This window comes from Sapajus apella, unplaced genomic scaffold, assembly GCF_009761245.1.
Source record: "Sapajus apella isolate SASKATOON/1434 unplaced genomic scaffold, GSC_monkey_1.0 scaffold17, whole genome shotgun sequence".
NCBI lineage: Eukaryota > Metazoa > Chordata > Mammalia > Primates > Cebidae > Sapajus > Sapajus apella.
The window spans coordinates 17,501,217-17,518,058 of NW_022436957.1; the positions used below are offsets into that span (position 1 = coordinate 17,501,217).

Genomic DNA, 16,842 nt, shown 5'->3' on the forward strand with positions numbered 1-16,842 from the left:
CAGTAGAAAATACATTATTTTCTTTCTTGCTTTTGTCTTCTTGTTATTTTGGGGAGGAGTCTCCATTGTCTTTTTAACTTTTAAGTTTGGGGTACATGTACAGGTTTGTTACCTTGATAAACTTGTGTCATAGGGGTTTGTTTTACAGATTATTTTGTCACCCAGATATTAAGCCTACTACCCATTAGTTATTTTTCCTAATCTTCTCCCTCATCTCACCCTCCACCCTCTGATAGGCCCCAGTGTGTGTTGTTCCCCTCTATGTATCCATGTGTTCTCATCATTTAGCTCCCACTTATAGGCGAGAACATGTGGTATATGGTTTTCTGTTCCTGCATTAGTTTGCTAAGGATAATGGCCTCCAGCTCCATCCATGTCCCTGCAAAGGACATAATCTTGTTCATGTTTTATGGCTGCATAGTATCTCATGGTGTATATGTACCACCTTTTCTTTTTCTTTTTTTTTTTTTTTTTTTTTTTTTGAGATGGAGTCTTGCTGTTTCCCAGGCTGGAGTGCAGTGGCACAATCTCCACTCACAGCAAACCCCACGTCCTGGGTTCAAGCAGCCCTTATGCCTCAGCCTCCAAAGTAGCTGGGATTACAGGCATGTGCCACCACGCCTGGCTAATTTTTGCATTTGCAGTAGAGACAAGGTTTCACCCTGTTGGTCAGGCTGGTCTCAAACTCCTGACCTCAAGCAATCCACCCACCTCAGCCTCCCACAGTGCTGGGATTACAGGCGTGAACCACTACACCCAGCCCCACGTTTTCTTTATCTAGTCTATCATTGATGGGCATTTAAGTTGATTCCATGTCTTTGCTATTGTGAATAGTGCTGCAATGAACATATGCAACCATGTGTCTTTAAAATAGAATGATTTAGGCGCCTGCGCGCTCTCCTATAAAGCAGACGCCACGCCGCGCCACTGTAGTGGCTTCGTCCTTAGCCTTTCTCTCCCTTCACTGACGCCTTGTGGCTCTCGTCAGCCTTCGGCCAGCCGTCTCCTTAACACCGAACACCATGCCTTCAATTAAATTGCAGAGTTCTGATGGAGAGATATTTGAAGTTGATGTGGAAATTGCCAAACAATCTGTGACTATCAAGACCATGTTGGAAGATTTGGGAATGGATGATGAAGGAGATGATGACCCAGTTCCTCTACCAAATGTTAATGCGGCAATATTAAAAAAGGTCATTCAGTGGTGCTCCCACCACAAGGATGACCCTCCTCCTCCTGAGGATGATGAGAACAAAGAAAAGCGAACAGATGATATTCCTATTTGGGACCAAGAATTCCTGAAAGTTGACCAAGGAACACTTTTTGAACTCATTCTGGCTGCAAACTACTTAGACATCAAAGGTTTGCTTGATGTTACATGCAAGACTGTTGCCAATATGATCAAGGGGAAAACTTCGGAGGAGATTCGCAAGGCCTTCAATATCAAAAATGACTTTACTGAAGAGGAGGAAGCCCAGGTATGCAAAGAGAACCAGTGGTGTGAAGAGAAGTGAAATGTTGTGCCTGACACTGTAACACTGTAAGGATTGTTCCAAATACTAGTTGCACTGCTCTGTTTATAATTGTTAATATTAGACAAACAGTAGACAAATGCAGCAGCAAGTCAATTGTATTAGCAGAATATTGTCCTCATTGCATGTGTAGTTTGAGTACAGATTCCAAATCTATGGCTGAGTTTCTTCTAGTATGATTGAAAGTTTCTTTTTTCTTTGCTCTGAATAAAACTGAACTGTGGGTTCTCTATAAATGGCAAAAAAAAAAAAAATAGAATGATTTATATTCCTTTGGGTATATATCCAGTAATGGGATTACTGGATTGAATAGTATTTTTGTCTTTAGGCCTTTGAGGAATTGTCACACTGTCTTCCACAATGGTTGAACTAATTTACGCTGCCACCAACAGTGTAATACACATTACTTTCAAGTGCCCACAGAAAATATACCAAGATAGACATATTCTGGGCCACAAAACAAACCTCAACAAATTCAACAGAAGTGAAATCTCACAGAATGGAATCAAACTAGAAATCAATACCAGAAAGCTAACCAAAAAATCCCCAAGCATGTGAAATCTAAATAACACACTTCTAAGTATTCCAGTGGTCAAAGAGGAAGTCTCTAGAGAAATTATAACAAATACATTAAATGAAATGAAAGTGAAAACAAAGAATATTAAAGCTTGTGGAACGCAGCTAAAGCAGGGCTGAAAGGTAAATTTATAGCATATATTAGAAAAGAAGAAAGGTCTCAAATGAATAATCTAAGCTCCTACCTTGAGAACCTAGAAAAAGAGCAAAATAAACCTGAAGCAAACAGAAGGAAGGAAATAACAAAGATAAAAGCAGTGGTCAGTGAGATTGAAAACAGAAAAATAATAAATAAAATTGGTGAAAAACAGCAATCTCAAAAGGTTGCAGACTGTATGATTCCAATTATGTAACATTCTCTAAATGACAGAAACATAGATGGAGAACGAATTAGTGATTGCCAAGGGTTCAAAGGATGGGGGAGATGATAGGTATAACTATATAGAGGTGGCATGAGGGAAGTCTTTGTGGTGATGGAACAGTTCTGCATCTTAATTGTGGTTCCTTGAATCTGTAACTATTTCAAAATTAAAAGATTTTTTAAATGGTAAGACTGAACCATATCAAATGTTGGTAAGAATGTGGAGTAACTGAAACATTTATACAATGCTGGAAGGTGTAAACAGTGATACAATCACTTTGGGAAATAGTCTGGCCACACCTACTAAAGCTATGAGCGTGCGTGTGTGTGTGTGTGTGTGTGTGTGTGTGTGTGTACACACACATATACATACATATATCTTTTGGTTTGACAGTTCAACTCCTTGGTATATACTCAAGTGAAATGAGAGCATATATCGACCAAAAGATACGTCAAGTAATGTTCACAGTACTTTTATTTGTAATATCCAAAGACTAGAAACAACTCAAATGCCCATAAACATTAAAATACATGAGTAATTAAGGTATATTCATACAATAGAAATGAGACAGCCCTGAAAAGAAGTGACTACTGCTATACGAAACCACATTGAGACATTTTGTTGAGCGAAAGAAACTAGACACAAAAGAATACATATTTTATGATTCTTTTTATGCAAAAATACAAAACTGATGAAGCCAACTAATAGAGGTGATGGAAGTCAGAACACTGATTATCTCAGGCAAGGATTATGAGTATGGACTGGCAAGGGGCATGAAGGAAACTTCTGAGGTGTGGAAATATTCTACATCTTCCCGAGTGGTGTTTACATGGGTGTATACCTGTGTAAAACTTCATTAAGCTTATACTTAAGATTAGTGCACTTTATTAAATGTAACTAAAAATAAAAAGTAAAAAAAGAAATGAAAGCCAAACCATTCTTTTTTGGAGACTGATCTGCAATGCTGGGCTACTGTATCACTTTGAATAAGATCAAAGTAAAAACTGTGCATGATGGACACAGATATATCTTCCTGCTCTTTGGAGGCCTGCTCCATGGAATGCTTTTCTCACCTTTGTACCTCCCTTGGTGGCATTATTTAAACTTTATATCTGGTGTCCTTGACCACTTGACCCAAGCAGTGGTTCAGTTACATTATGCATTTACTTACCTCTATGAAAAACATTATCACACCTTGACTGAATATCTGTTTACAGATATTTCCAGGGAGGAAGACAGCACAGTGGTTAGGGGTGTGGGCTGGGGAATCAGATTGCATGGGTTTGGATTCCCACTTTGCCACCTACTAACCCAACTCTGGGCAAGATCCTAAGCTCCAGAGCTCTGCAGTTTGCACTTCACAGGAGGACTACCCATTGAACTCTACATGAAAGATAGGTAAGAAACAAGGTAATATACCAGTCTCTCTGGAGGGCAAGGAGCAAATCTGATTGATTCTTATGCCCCTAGCATTTAATACAGTGCTTGGCACAACACAACTGATAGAGCCTAGTGGTTAAAAGCAAGGGTTTTGGTGCTACACAGACCTGGATTAAAAACCCAGCTCCACCACTTACCAATTGTGTGGCTTTGTGTACACACACACACTTCTCTGATATCAATCTCCTTGTTAGAAAATGAGAACATTAAATGACATAATTTATGGAAAGTACCTAGTACAGTGTCTGATACCTAGTAGAAGCTCAAAAATGTTGATCTAAAAATTCGGTTGAATGGAATTGAACTGCCAAAGGATTGTAGTTGATTCTACAAAATGGACGTTGTACCTCTCTGAGTAATCTGGAAAAGTCTGTTTGGTGTTTAGAAAAAAATGTTTGCCCTTAGAGTGTCCATCGCAGCTGAAATGTATAACGTGTGTTCGTAGGAGGTGAACTTCTTTTACCTCAGACTCAAGGGGAGAGAGATGGGAGGTGCTCCCGCTGGGGCAAAATGCCAACGGGAGGGGAAAGTAAAGCAAATTTTTCCACCCCTCCTTTTGGATAAAGGCAAAGTACTGTGCAGAGGCTGGTATGTGGCGCTGGGCCCACTGAAGGGTATTGATTTGTTCTTTCCAGGAAGAAATGCACATTACTCATTTTTAAATAGGCTTTCTTGTTCTGGACAGTAACTCCTGTGACTTTGAAATAACGCACTTGTGTGTTTTAGGTATAGGCTGCTTTTGGAGGGAAGGTGTGCTGTTTTGATTAAGTGGATACACAGGAGAGCTCTGTTCTCTGTACCATGATTAATGGGAGAAATTTCTTTAGCCTTGCTCTCTGCCTGTTCCTTACGCAACTCTCAAGGCACATTACCTCTCTAGAGCTCATTATGACTAAGAACTTGTTCTATGGCGCCGTCTTCTCCCATGCGGTCAAATGGGTCATTCTAACAGTGGTTTGAAAAGTTCCTAGTCCAGTATCACTTTGCCTTGCACTTATCACTTTTCCAAACATTTCTGCAGCACTGTATTATTCAGTCCTCACAGCACCTACCCAGAGAGGTAACATACCAACCTATTTCACAGCTGAAAAAACTAAGGCACAGAGATAGAAATGGAGGGCAAAAAGAATGGGAGTTAGCTAGCTCGAAGAAGGAGGAGCTGCAGAGACACTTAGGACCTCATTAATCATTTAATTAATTAGTTAAATAAATTTGCAGCAGATGGTGCTTTTTCTACTGTGAAAAAGACCGGGAAAAATTGATACATTGAAACACTGGGAATTTAAATCAGATACTTAGGAATGCAATCCCAAAATATACTGGCACACCCTACTTTATGGAATAGGGATTCCAAAAAGTTGTACTAAATATAATTTGCTTCTATATCGTGAGTTTATTCATTGATTATTTCTATAAATATCTACTGCATGTCTCTCCAGTACAGTACATGCTGGAGAAATGAGAAAAGGAAGAAAAACATGTGTCATGAAGAAGTTTACCACTTAGGAGAGGAGATTTGAAGATACACAGATAAAATGGAATCCGGAAGTGCCATTAGGTTTTCAGAGGAGGAAGAGGCCTCTGGGAGCAGCAGGCAATCCCAGGGAGGGTTTCGTAAAAGACGTCTTTGAACCTCAATAAGTTCTGATTTGCACAAATGGAGAGGGCGGGAGAACTCACCAGAGACCAGGGCTGGCATAAATAAACACATTAGAAGCTGGAAAGCACAGGACTTTGTCACCGAGTCTGAGTTACTACCGTTGGACCTATTACTACAGAGGCCTATTTATAATGCTTGGGGGAAGGGAATTTCTAAAGAACATGAACTGATTTCTCTCACAATGTGGATTCTCCTTCCTTAGATTCTGCTTTTTGCAAGTTCAAAGCAATGTCTGTGTGCTTTCTGGATAGTAATTGTGTTAATTCTGTCTGGCAGGGATATGGCAGAGGACCGAACCTTTCCTAATTATATCTAGGTGTTATTTTTAGTACAAATCAGTCCCAATGAAGGCTCACAGATTAGGCCAGATTGTGCTTTGCAAATTCTCACCCCAGAGAAATTGGTCTAGGAGGCCCATTGAAAAATACCTGGGATTTCCAGCTAAGCAGGTTTTGTACCATCCAAGATTTGTATAGCCTTACTTGGTAAGCGTGAAAGTATACGGGTGTATCATCCTGGGCTTCGTGCTCACCTACCGTGAATGTGTCCCAGGCAGCTGTTCTCCTGGCTGTCTTCAGTACATGACCTTTAGGGTGTAACCTAAAAATGAGGTGTAAAGTCCCTTCCCAGCAGGCCGTAGGTCAGGGGGATTAGGATGCCACCTGGTTTGTACCCTCATGGAATTACTAACCTCAATGGCCTGGAATGGCCTTTGCAGTTATTTTTAAGCCAAGTAGTTGGGAATTAGTCATCACCAAGAATTTAATATGTGTGTTTCTTGGCCTTATAACAGAAAACTTTGCCCATCATATATTTACCCTCAAGTGTAACATGTAATAAAACTGTGCTGTTCTGTAGTAGTTGTTCATATTATAGTTTGAGATGATGGATCATCTTGAGACTTTAGCTGCTCATCTTGGTCTCCAAAAGGGAATTTCTTCAGTAATTCTTTCCCACAAGTAGGGCTGGATCAGGATCTGCCCTTATTTTGATACCCTCCCTCGAAAACCAAGAGCCACCAGGGATTTTCTCCCTATATCAGCAGAAGGGATAAAAGAGACTCTCTAATTTGGAGATAATTCCCACAAGATCAAGGCTCTCTGGTTTCCAGGGCCCCTATTGTTTCCTGGATGGACCACATTTTGGCCATCAACTTGGTCCTCCTGCAATGTCCACCAGGCTCCCTGGGCCTCACCCTTTGCCTGTTGCCTTCCTGGCTGCCCAGCCTCCCTGTCAGTCTTCTCTGCCCCACTCTCTCTGGAGCACCTGCAGTCTTTCTACAAAGAAACAATTCACCAGGCTCCTTAAGCTTCTGCCTTCACCACGGGCCTAACTGAATTGCAGCACCTTATAGGAAAACTGCATGGTCCATCTTTTCCAACCCTTTATCTTCCTCGCTCTTGGCTCTGATCCTTCTCTCGACCCTTGCCTCATCTATCTGGACATGGCTACGTGTCCTGTCTTTGCAAATCCCTATGGCCTGTATTGGTAGTACTGATACCATGTCTATATGTAAAAACCATCCAGCAATTCCACTCCTAGGTATACATATGCCTAAAAGAATGCAGGAACTCTAACAGATCTCTGTACACCAGTGTTAACAGCAGCATTATTCACAATAGCCAGAAGGTGGAAACAATCACATGTCTATCAACTAACTAATGGATAAACAAAATGTGGTATATCCATACAATGGAACATTATTCAGCCATAAAAAAGAATGAAATTCTAATAATTGATACAACATGGATAAATCTTGAGGACATTACACTAAATGAAATAAACCAGATACAAAAGTACAAATACTATATGATTCCACCTATGTGAAATATCTAGAATAGGCAAATTCACAGACATAGAAAGCAGATTTGAGATGACCAGAGGCTAAGGGGAAGGGGAGTGAGGAGTTGTTTAATGGGTACAGAGTTTATGTTGGGGATAACAGAAAAGTTCTGAGTATAGACAGTAGTGATAGTTACACAGCTTTATAATGTAGTTAATGCCATGGAATTATACACTCACAAAGGGTTGAAATGATAAATATTATGTTACATATATTTTACCACCAATTTTTAAAAACTGATTTTTAAAAGTCCCTTTTTTCAATTTAAAAAAAACTTTTTATACAGTTTTCTTTTTTCAGCGCCCTCCACCCACTTTGACTCTCAATAAATCTGTGGACAGTAGTTGGCACATAGATAAGCTCACATATGGAAAATGGATGAGCTTACGTAAGGATAGAAGTGTGTATACGCCTCACCATGACAAGCAGAGCTTATTCAGCAGGACTGCTGAAGCCTTGCAGAGTTACAAAGACACACACACTACTCAGGAATATAGTCAGGGCCTGCATTTCTTAAGACAGCAGACAGAAGCAGCAGAGGCAACTGAAAAGGAGGGAAGCACTGTCTTATGCCAGAAAGTGGGAAGGCACACTGAGCTCATTCCCCCACCCCACCCCTATTCCTCAAGCTTCTTTCTTGGATCAACACAACTGCAGGAGAAACCTCAGCTCTGAACAGCCTTTCTGTCCCTGGCACCATTGCTTCCCAAAGAGGGCAGCGTCTCTGGAATCTGTCCAAGAGCAAAATGGATTTTTAGGGATCAAAGACAATTCACATGAAAAGCAAGGTTTACAGCTGGGCAGAATTACTGTTTAGTGCTTTTTTTCTCCTTTCTGTAATTTATATCTGGTGTGTTAGAAAACCCTGGGGGAAAATGAATGTGATTTTTTTTTTCAATTAAGACTGACTCCAGCAAAATTTTCATTATACTCCTCAAACCTCAAAATTAAAAAGACACCATGAGTACTTATAGAAATGTTCCTCAATGTTCTAAATAATTTCTTTAAGATGTACTCTATAATTTTTATTGTATCTCTGTATTTAAAATTCACTTCCATAATAGGTAAATGTCAGTGTCAGGCAAAGATCGACACTCCCTTTTGTACACAGAAAATAAAAGCACAGAAAGGAACAGTAGCAGCCTACTTTGGTTTGTTTGTAGGAGAGACAGGACTAGAGCCAAAACCTCCTGACTCTGAAAATCCAGGCCTCTTTTCCAAAATACCATTTTGAACAGATGCAAAGCAATGATCAAGATCGGGTTTCTTGACCAGGGTCAAAGTGACAAGTTAGCAGTATGAGAAATTCTGAGGAATGAGGGATAAAGCACCAAGAACTCAAAATCTTCAGGACTGAAAGGGGCAGTTTCTGGGCCTTAACCTTTCAAGATTCATGGGTTCCGTCCAGCATGGACCCACCTGCCAGACATGCTGAAATGATGCCTTTGCTGAAGGTCTACCAGGGAGGCGTGAGTAGGCGGAACTCGGTAGGCCTGGGATTAAGGGCGTTGCCCTTGCCTTGGGTGGCCTGTAGTTCAAATCAAAATGTTCAAAATTACAGGGAAGCCTTGGGTCTGGAAGGACATCAACACAGAAGGGAGTTCAAAACGGGACGCCATGGGCAGCATTTCTGGCCAGATTCTGCATTTTAGAGCAGGGAAGCAGGGTATCCTGAGTCTCAGCTGGTAGTTGAGGATAATCAACTCAAGTACCATGAAGAAAAAGAGAAATACAAGAGTTGGGAAGGCTATCAAAACCTGCTCATACAAGTGCCTGATTCAGGAGAAAAACAACAGCAGTTCAGCTACACAAGCTGGATACACAGGTTTAGAGTTTAAGTATCATTTGGGAATGCTTCAGGCTATAAATAACAGCTACTAAACAGTGTTAGAAGCAGCTAATAGTGACTTAAGCCTTAAGTGCATTGATCGTTTACTGAATAAAGAGTCCAGAGATAAGCAGTCCTAGGATTTGTACAGCAGTTCAGCGATAACATTGAAACTTTAGGCTTTTTTCATCCTTCCCCTCTACCATTCTTCAGCATATTCACTTTTTGCCCTTAAATGTGTTACCTAATGATCACAAGATTGTTGCCACAGCTATAAGCATCAGATCCTCACATAATTGGCCCCAAAGGCAAAAAGTAGGGGAAAATATATTTTTGTATTTTTTGAGACGGAATTTTGCTCTTGTCACCCATGCTGGAGTGCAATGGCACGGTCTTGGCTCACCACAACCTCTACCTCCCGGGTTCAAGCAATTCTCCTGCCTCAGCCTCCCAAGTAGCTGGGATTACAGGCATGCACCACCTTGCCCAGCTAATTTGTATTTTTTTTAGTAGAGGTGGGGTTTCTCCATGTTGGTCAGGCTGGTCTCAAACTCCCGACCTCAGGTGATCCACCTGTCTCAGCCTCCCAAACTGCTGGGATTACAGGCGTGAGCCACCGCACCCAGCCAGGAAAATATTTTTAAAAAGAGTTCTCCCTATAGTTAATTGCCAAGAGATGTGTCACATGACTACCCGCAAGAGCAAGTAGCATTTGACCTTTTCGTCTCTCTTGTGTGAGAAAGGCAAGGGAAGAAGAGGAATGGTTATTGAATAACTGGGTAACAGTGTCTGCCGCAGTGCGGCAGGGAGGTTGCTGCTTCATGGGAAATGCTGGGGCCCAGGGTCTCCCCATCAAGCATCCCAGATACAAGGCTTGGACAGCTAGAACAATTCCAGAACCCCTTTCCCTGGTGAGAATGCAACTTCTAATACTCTTGTTCAGATGGCTCAGGAGGATCTTTAGCATGACATAAGCTTTTGGAAAAAAAAAATCCTCTTAACCTAAAACTGCTTGCATGCTCTCTTCATATAAGAAATAATACCGGCCGGGCGCGGTGGCTCACGCCTGTAATCCCAGCACTTTGGGAGGCCGAGGCGGGTGGATCACGAGGTCAAGAGATCGAGACCATCCTGGTCAACATGGTGAAACCCCGTCTCTACTAAAAAAAAAAAATACAAAAAAATTAGCTGGGCATGGTGGTGCGTGCCTATAATCCCAGCTATTCGGGAGGCTGAGGCAGGAGAATTGCCTGAACCCAGGAGACGGAGGTTGCGGTGAGCCGAGATAGCACCATTGCACTCCAGCCTGGGTAACATGAGTGAAACTCCGTCCCAAAAAAAAAAAAAAAAAGAAAAGAAATAATACCAGGCCAGGCGTGGTGGCTCATGCTTGTAATCCCAGCACTTTGGGAGGCCAAGTTGAGCAGAACACTTGAAGTCAGGAATTTGAGACCAGCCTGGCCAACATGACAAAACCCCATCTCTACTAAAAATACAAAAATTAGTCAGGCGTGGTGGCACACACTGCAATTCCAGCTATTCAGGAGGCTGAAGCACCAGAGGCAGAGGTTGCAGTGTACCATGATCACAATACTGCACTCTGTCTCAAAAAAAAAAAAAAGAAAAAAAAAAGGAAGGGAGAGAGGGAGAGAGGGAGAGAGGGAGGGAGGGAGGGAGGGAAAAGAAAAGAAAAGAAAAGAGAACAGAAAGAAAAATGCCAAAATCCTCCTTATGCCCTTCCTGGAGACTGGCTGCTGCCGTCAATTAGCTTCCCATCTTTGCTTCCATGTCAGGAACTTCCAGACCTGCCCTGGACCCACTCGACATCCACATGTTTCCTACTTCCTCTGAGCTGCACTTTTTTGTTCTGTGTTTGAGCAAAGTATTGTAAAGTTTACTTGGATAAGAGGCAGTGTAGTGGGTAAGAGCATGAATGCTATGGCTACTCAGCTTCAAATCCTGGCTCTGCCACTTATTAATTAGAAATAATGCCAAAGTCCTCAAGAAGCTTTCCAGGAGCTCTTGTTCCAGGAGGCTGGGAGGGAATAGAGAGGACTTTGACATTATTTCTAATATGAAGAGAGCAGGCATGCAGGTTTAGGTTAAGAGAATTTTTTTCCAAAAACTTATGTCATGCTAAAGACCTTCCTGAGCCATCTGAACAAGAGTATTAGATGCTGCATTCTCACTAGGGAATGGGGGTCTGGAATTGGTCTGGCTGACCAAGCCTTGTATCTGTGATGCTTGATGGGGAGACCCTGGGCCCCAGCATTTCCCATTAGAAAGGAGACATTACAATCCTGGGGCTGTCCATGCCTCTCCCAGTGAACAAGTTTAATGAAATTTTTCCTAAGACTCTGGCCCCCTTCGGTGCCCCTTGGGAGGCCAGGGCCTCAAATTAGTCCCTATGGTGGACTTTCTAGGCATCTTGGCAACTGAGTGCCCTGATAAACCAGATAAACCTTCTCCTGACAAATGCAATTCAAAATTACGGTAACTGTAACCAGAGGCAATACTCACAGCTAACACTTATATAGCATTTAGCATAAGCCAGAAACAACATGTTCCATACCCTTTATATGCCCAACTCATTTAGTCTCACAACAACCCTGTTAATAGATGCTGTTATTGAGGGAATGTATTCTCTTCCCGGGTCCACAAGGGGGCGTGGTTTCAAAGGCAAGAACTTCCCAGCTCCATACCTCCACCTACCTCTCCATCCGGGAGACTAGAGGTCTTTGTTTAACTTTCGCGTGCAGGAAGATAGACCACCCAGGTGAGCTCCCTTTGTCTAGAAAGCCCGTAAAAACCTATGGGAGGACTGTGGGCCAAACAACAAATCAGATATCAGAAATCAAAGATCAATCACTCCAGTGGAAGTTTAAACAAACTCCTTTCATAGGACTATCTGGGTGGGCTCCATTTCTGGATCCCCTCTCATGACAGTGTGGGAGCTCGCGCTCTCTCTCTTTTTCTCCTTTTTCTCTCTCTCTGCCTAAATAAATTACTTTCTGCAAAACACTTTGGGGTCTGATATTTACTTAAAAGAGCTCACTGTACCTGGTGGGGTCCTCTCTCCCATTCTTGGGTGAGTGAGGGACCAAGGGCCTGGAAGAACACATCCTATCAGGGAATGACCTGAGTTCATCGTCCATAATTCAGTCACATTATCATCACCCCTATTTTATGGATGAGGAAACTGAGGTACAGAGAGTTAAGGAACCTGCCAAGGACACATAACTAATAAATGGCTGAGCTGGGATTTGAAGCTGAGTAGCCTGGCCCCAGAATTCATGCTCTTAACCACAACACTGCCTCTTATCCAAGTAAATTTTGCAGTGCTTTGACAAAACACAGAAAACAAAAGTACGCTCAGAGGCAGGAAGAAGCATGTGGATGAAGAAGGAATGAATGGTGGGCACTGTCATTCATTCATCAGCCCCCAGGGTCTGGTGCCTTACCCAGTTCTGTGGTGGTAGGCTGTGGTGGTATTGGGCTGTGAGGAATGCTCCATCTGAACAGTGATATGCTGTGTTAATAAGATGCCTAAATATTTGCATCTAATCTAAATAATTTGTGATAAAAGCAGTCCCCCTAGCTAGGCTGCTCTGATTATGTTAGGATAGATCAGACATGGCATTATGTTAGGATAGAATTGTCACTTGGGTTATATTTAACACTCCCACATAATGGAGTCTTTGTGAACTTTTCAAAAGATATAAACAAAACATCTTGTTTCTCATACAGTTACTGCAGAGAGATTTTATGGCTGCCTGCCTAATGTTAACATGAAGTAGTTTTTGTCTTGACTATTGGAGTCATTAGGTATCAATACAAAAGTTAGTCCTGTTGGTTTTAATTACTTGTGCATTTTTTGTCCTTGAAGTACCAAATATAAAATTTAAGAAGGATTTTATACATGTAAATTTTATTCAGAGCTCCTTTTAAAGGTTACTCAGTATTTTATAAAACATACAAAATTTGGGTTAAGATATGAGGAATGTTTAATGATATTTTGAAGTTATAATGATGAAAATTAATCTCCCTCTGAGTTTGGCAATACCCTTAGGTATCTCTGACTCTGTCAAAGGAAATACAAAAATTCCAAAAGTTCAAAGTAACATTTAAAGCCTGCAGCAATGATGTGTACCTGTAGTCCCAGCTACTCAGAAGGTTGAGTCGGTAAGATTGCTTGAGTTTAGGAGTTGAAGGCCAGCCTGGACAACATAGCAAGACTCTATCTCTAAAAATAATAAGAAAAAGGGGGCTGGGCATGGTGGCTCTTGCCTGTAATCCCAGCACTTTGGGAGGCCAAGGTGGGTGGATCACAACCTCAGGAGATCGAGAACATCCTGACCAACATGGTGAAACCCTATCTTACTAAAATACAAAAAGTTAGCCAGCATGGCAGCACACGCCTGTAGTCCCAGCTACTTGGGAGGCTGAGGCAGGGGAGTCGTGGAACCCAGGAGGCAGAGTTTGCAGTGAGCTGAGATTGTGCCACTGCAGTCCAGGCTGGCAACAGAGCAAGACTGTAGAAGAAGGAGGAGGAGAAGGAGCAGGAGGAGGAGGAGGAGGAGGCAGGGGAAGGAGAAGGAGGGAAAGGGGAAGTGGAAGAGGAAAGGGAAGGGGAAGGAGAAGGGGGAGAAGAAGGAGGGAAGAGGGAGGAGCGGAAGAAGACTTGACCTAAGTCAGGCACTTAGAATTTGCTTCTAGGAAGTGTGTGAATCACAGGGCATATATAATACCTTCAACCAAAGGGTGACTCTCTGATGTTATAATCCAATTCTGGGACTGCCATTACCTCACTTCAGGCTGACTCACTTTAATGACATACAATTGGTGACATTAATGACATGTGATAAACAATCACCAGTGATTAGCTAATAAAACCTCTTCACTCATTTAACATTTGATTATGGAAAAAAATAGAAATAAAGAATGAAGACCTTGTTTTGCATTACTAAGATGAAGAACTGAAATTTAGCATTTAGGATGCAGTCCAAAAGCTACCAATTTAGCAATTCCTTCTGGCTGTGACTGAAGAATGGCCTCCTGTGAGAGGGTGGGTCAGATGAATGACACTGGGTAAGGAAGAACTAATTCTCAAGATTGGTCCTACACAAAAATATGAAGTCAGGAAGTTTTGTTCATCTTCAATCCCTCGTATCCCTTTCTTGGCCTAGCCCCCTTCCTCTCACCCTCCCACTTCTCTCCCTTATGTCCTCTGTATTGGAGAAAGGAATGGTCAGGGAAGGCTTCATGGTCACTGTCTTTTCTGAACTCCTGGCTGTGATGTTGCAGTTTTCCAGTTTGATTAAATCCATTCAGACACTGCTCATGCAACCCAGACTTATAGAAAAGGTATTCATAGCAACAGTCCAAATTAATAGCTATAGCAGAAACGTAGTTTCTAGGTAGACCAATGGACAATACATTCCTTCACTTGCAAGACAGCCTGCTTATAATACAGAAGAAAAATGCAACAATTGGGATAGGCTAAGTTAGCCTGTGGCAACAAACAACCCCATAACCTTATTGGCACACAACAGAAAAGAGTATTTCTTATTCACACTGCCTATCACAGCTCTGCTCCATGCTGCATTCACTCAGACCATCAAGGCAAAAGGAAGAGAAAGATTATGAACTGCAGGGGAGGCGCACTGAAAGGAGTTGGGAGAAAGAATATTTGGGGGAGCAGTAATACAATCTGCCAGAACAATTAATGGAATTCTCTCTCTGAAAAGTCACATGCCGAGAGTCCAAAAACCAGGTTCCACTTCTCTCTCTGCTGCCTAACCAACTCTTACCCTTGGACAAATTAAACTTGAATCTCTCTGAGCTTCATTTTCCCAATCAAATAAATAAGAGAATGGGGTCCTAGCACTCTCAAGGTACCTTCCGGGTTGGAAGCTGTGTGACCAGAGGATCCTGATGGCTAAAATGGGAACACTCTCACCATCCAGGACCTGGAGCACATCACCAAGTTTTTCTCTAAAAACTCTTCTGAAAGACAAATATCACAGGTTCTCACTTTTCATGAAAGCTAAAAAAGAAATTGAACTCGTGAAGATAGAAGTAGAATGATAGCCCCGGGCGCGGTGGCTCATGCCTGTAATCCCAGCACTTTGGAAGGCCTACGCAGGCAGATCACGAGGTCAAGAGATCAAGACCATCCTGGCCAACATAGTGAAACCCCGTCTCTACTAAAAAATATTTAAAAATTAGCTGGGCATGGTGGCATGCACCTGTAGTTCCAGCTACTCGGGAGGCTGAGGCAGGAGAATTGCTTGAACACAGGAGGCAGAGATTGCAGTGAGCCGAGATTACACCACTGCACTCCAGCCTGGCGCCTGGCGACACAGCAAAACTCCATCTCAAAAAAAAAAAAAAAAAAAAAAAAAAAAAAGAAGTAGAATGATGGTTACCAGAAGCTGGGAAGGAGAGCAGCGAGGGGGTATAAAGTGGGGATCACTGACGGGTACGAGAAATGCAGTTAAATAAAATGAATAAGATCCAGTATTCAGTAGCACAATAGGGTGACTATAGTTAACAATTATTTACTGTATATTTTAAAATAGCTAAAAGGTTGGAATTGATGAAAACGAAGAAATGATAAATGCTTGAGGTGATGGATACCCCAATTATCCTGATGTGATCATTAAACATTGTATGCCTATGTCAAAATATCTCATGTATCTCATAAATATATAATTATATACCCAAAATAATTAAACGTTTTCTAAAAGGAAAAAAAACTAGAAATAAAAACTCTTCTGACTCTATCAGAAGGTACCTCACAGCATGGTGACTGGGATATAAAAAGGAATGTCTAAAGAACAAACATTCCAAGAGAAGAAAGCATAAGCTGCCAGTCCTCTTTATAACTAGGCCCAGAAATCCCAAATGTCAGCATAAAGCTAGGCGCAAGACCAGCTCAGATTCACAGGGAGGGAATGTAAAGAGTGACATGTGTATAGAAGAAGAGAAGGAACTGTTGGGCCGTCTTTAGAAACTAGCCAGCACACTGTCCATGACTCCCAAGCACTCAGTGCCTGCTTCCCCAGAACCTGCTGTCCGCTAACTGTGAAGACTAGATTTTGAACAATCTTCTGTTACCTGCACAAACCAAAAAAGGTATCTGAGACAGGTCTCAATCAAGTTACAGGTTTATTTTGCCAGGGTTGGTGATGTGCCCAGAAAGAAGAAACACAATCACAGTAGACTCCATGACCTGCACCTTTTCTAAAGAGAGTTTTGAGTGCTTCATATATAAAGGGGGAAAAGTGGGCAGGAGAGGAAATAAGAAATGAAAACAAAAGAGGGAAGGTATGTAGTGAGGTGAGTGGTCACTTTTTTTTTTTTTTTTTTTTTTTTTGAGACAGAGTCTAGCTCCGTCACCAGGTGCCAGGCTGGAGTGCAGTGGCATGGACTCGGCTCACTGCAACCCCCACCTCCCGGGTTCAAGCAATTCTCCTGCCTCAGCCTCCCAAGTAGCTGGGACTACAGGCGCACGCCACCATGCCCAGCTAATTTTTGCATTTTTTAGTAGAGACAGGGTTTCACCATGTTGGCCAGGATGGTCTCGATCTCTTGACCTC

At 42.0% G+C, this 16,842-nt stretch overlaps 1 pseudogene across 1 annotated transcript; it reads left to right on the top strand.

The window, feature by feature from the left end:
* The first annotated feature begins 887 nt into the window (after positions 1-887).
* LOC116556752 lies at positions 888-1,768 on the top strand (annotated as a pseudogene). The gene has a single exon (XR_004271146.1). The product of XR_004271146.1 is annotated as an S-phase kinase-associated protein 1 pseudogene (transcript).
* The last annotated feature ends 15,074 nt before the right edge of the window (positions 1,769-16,842 follow it).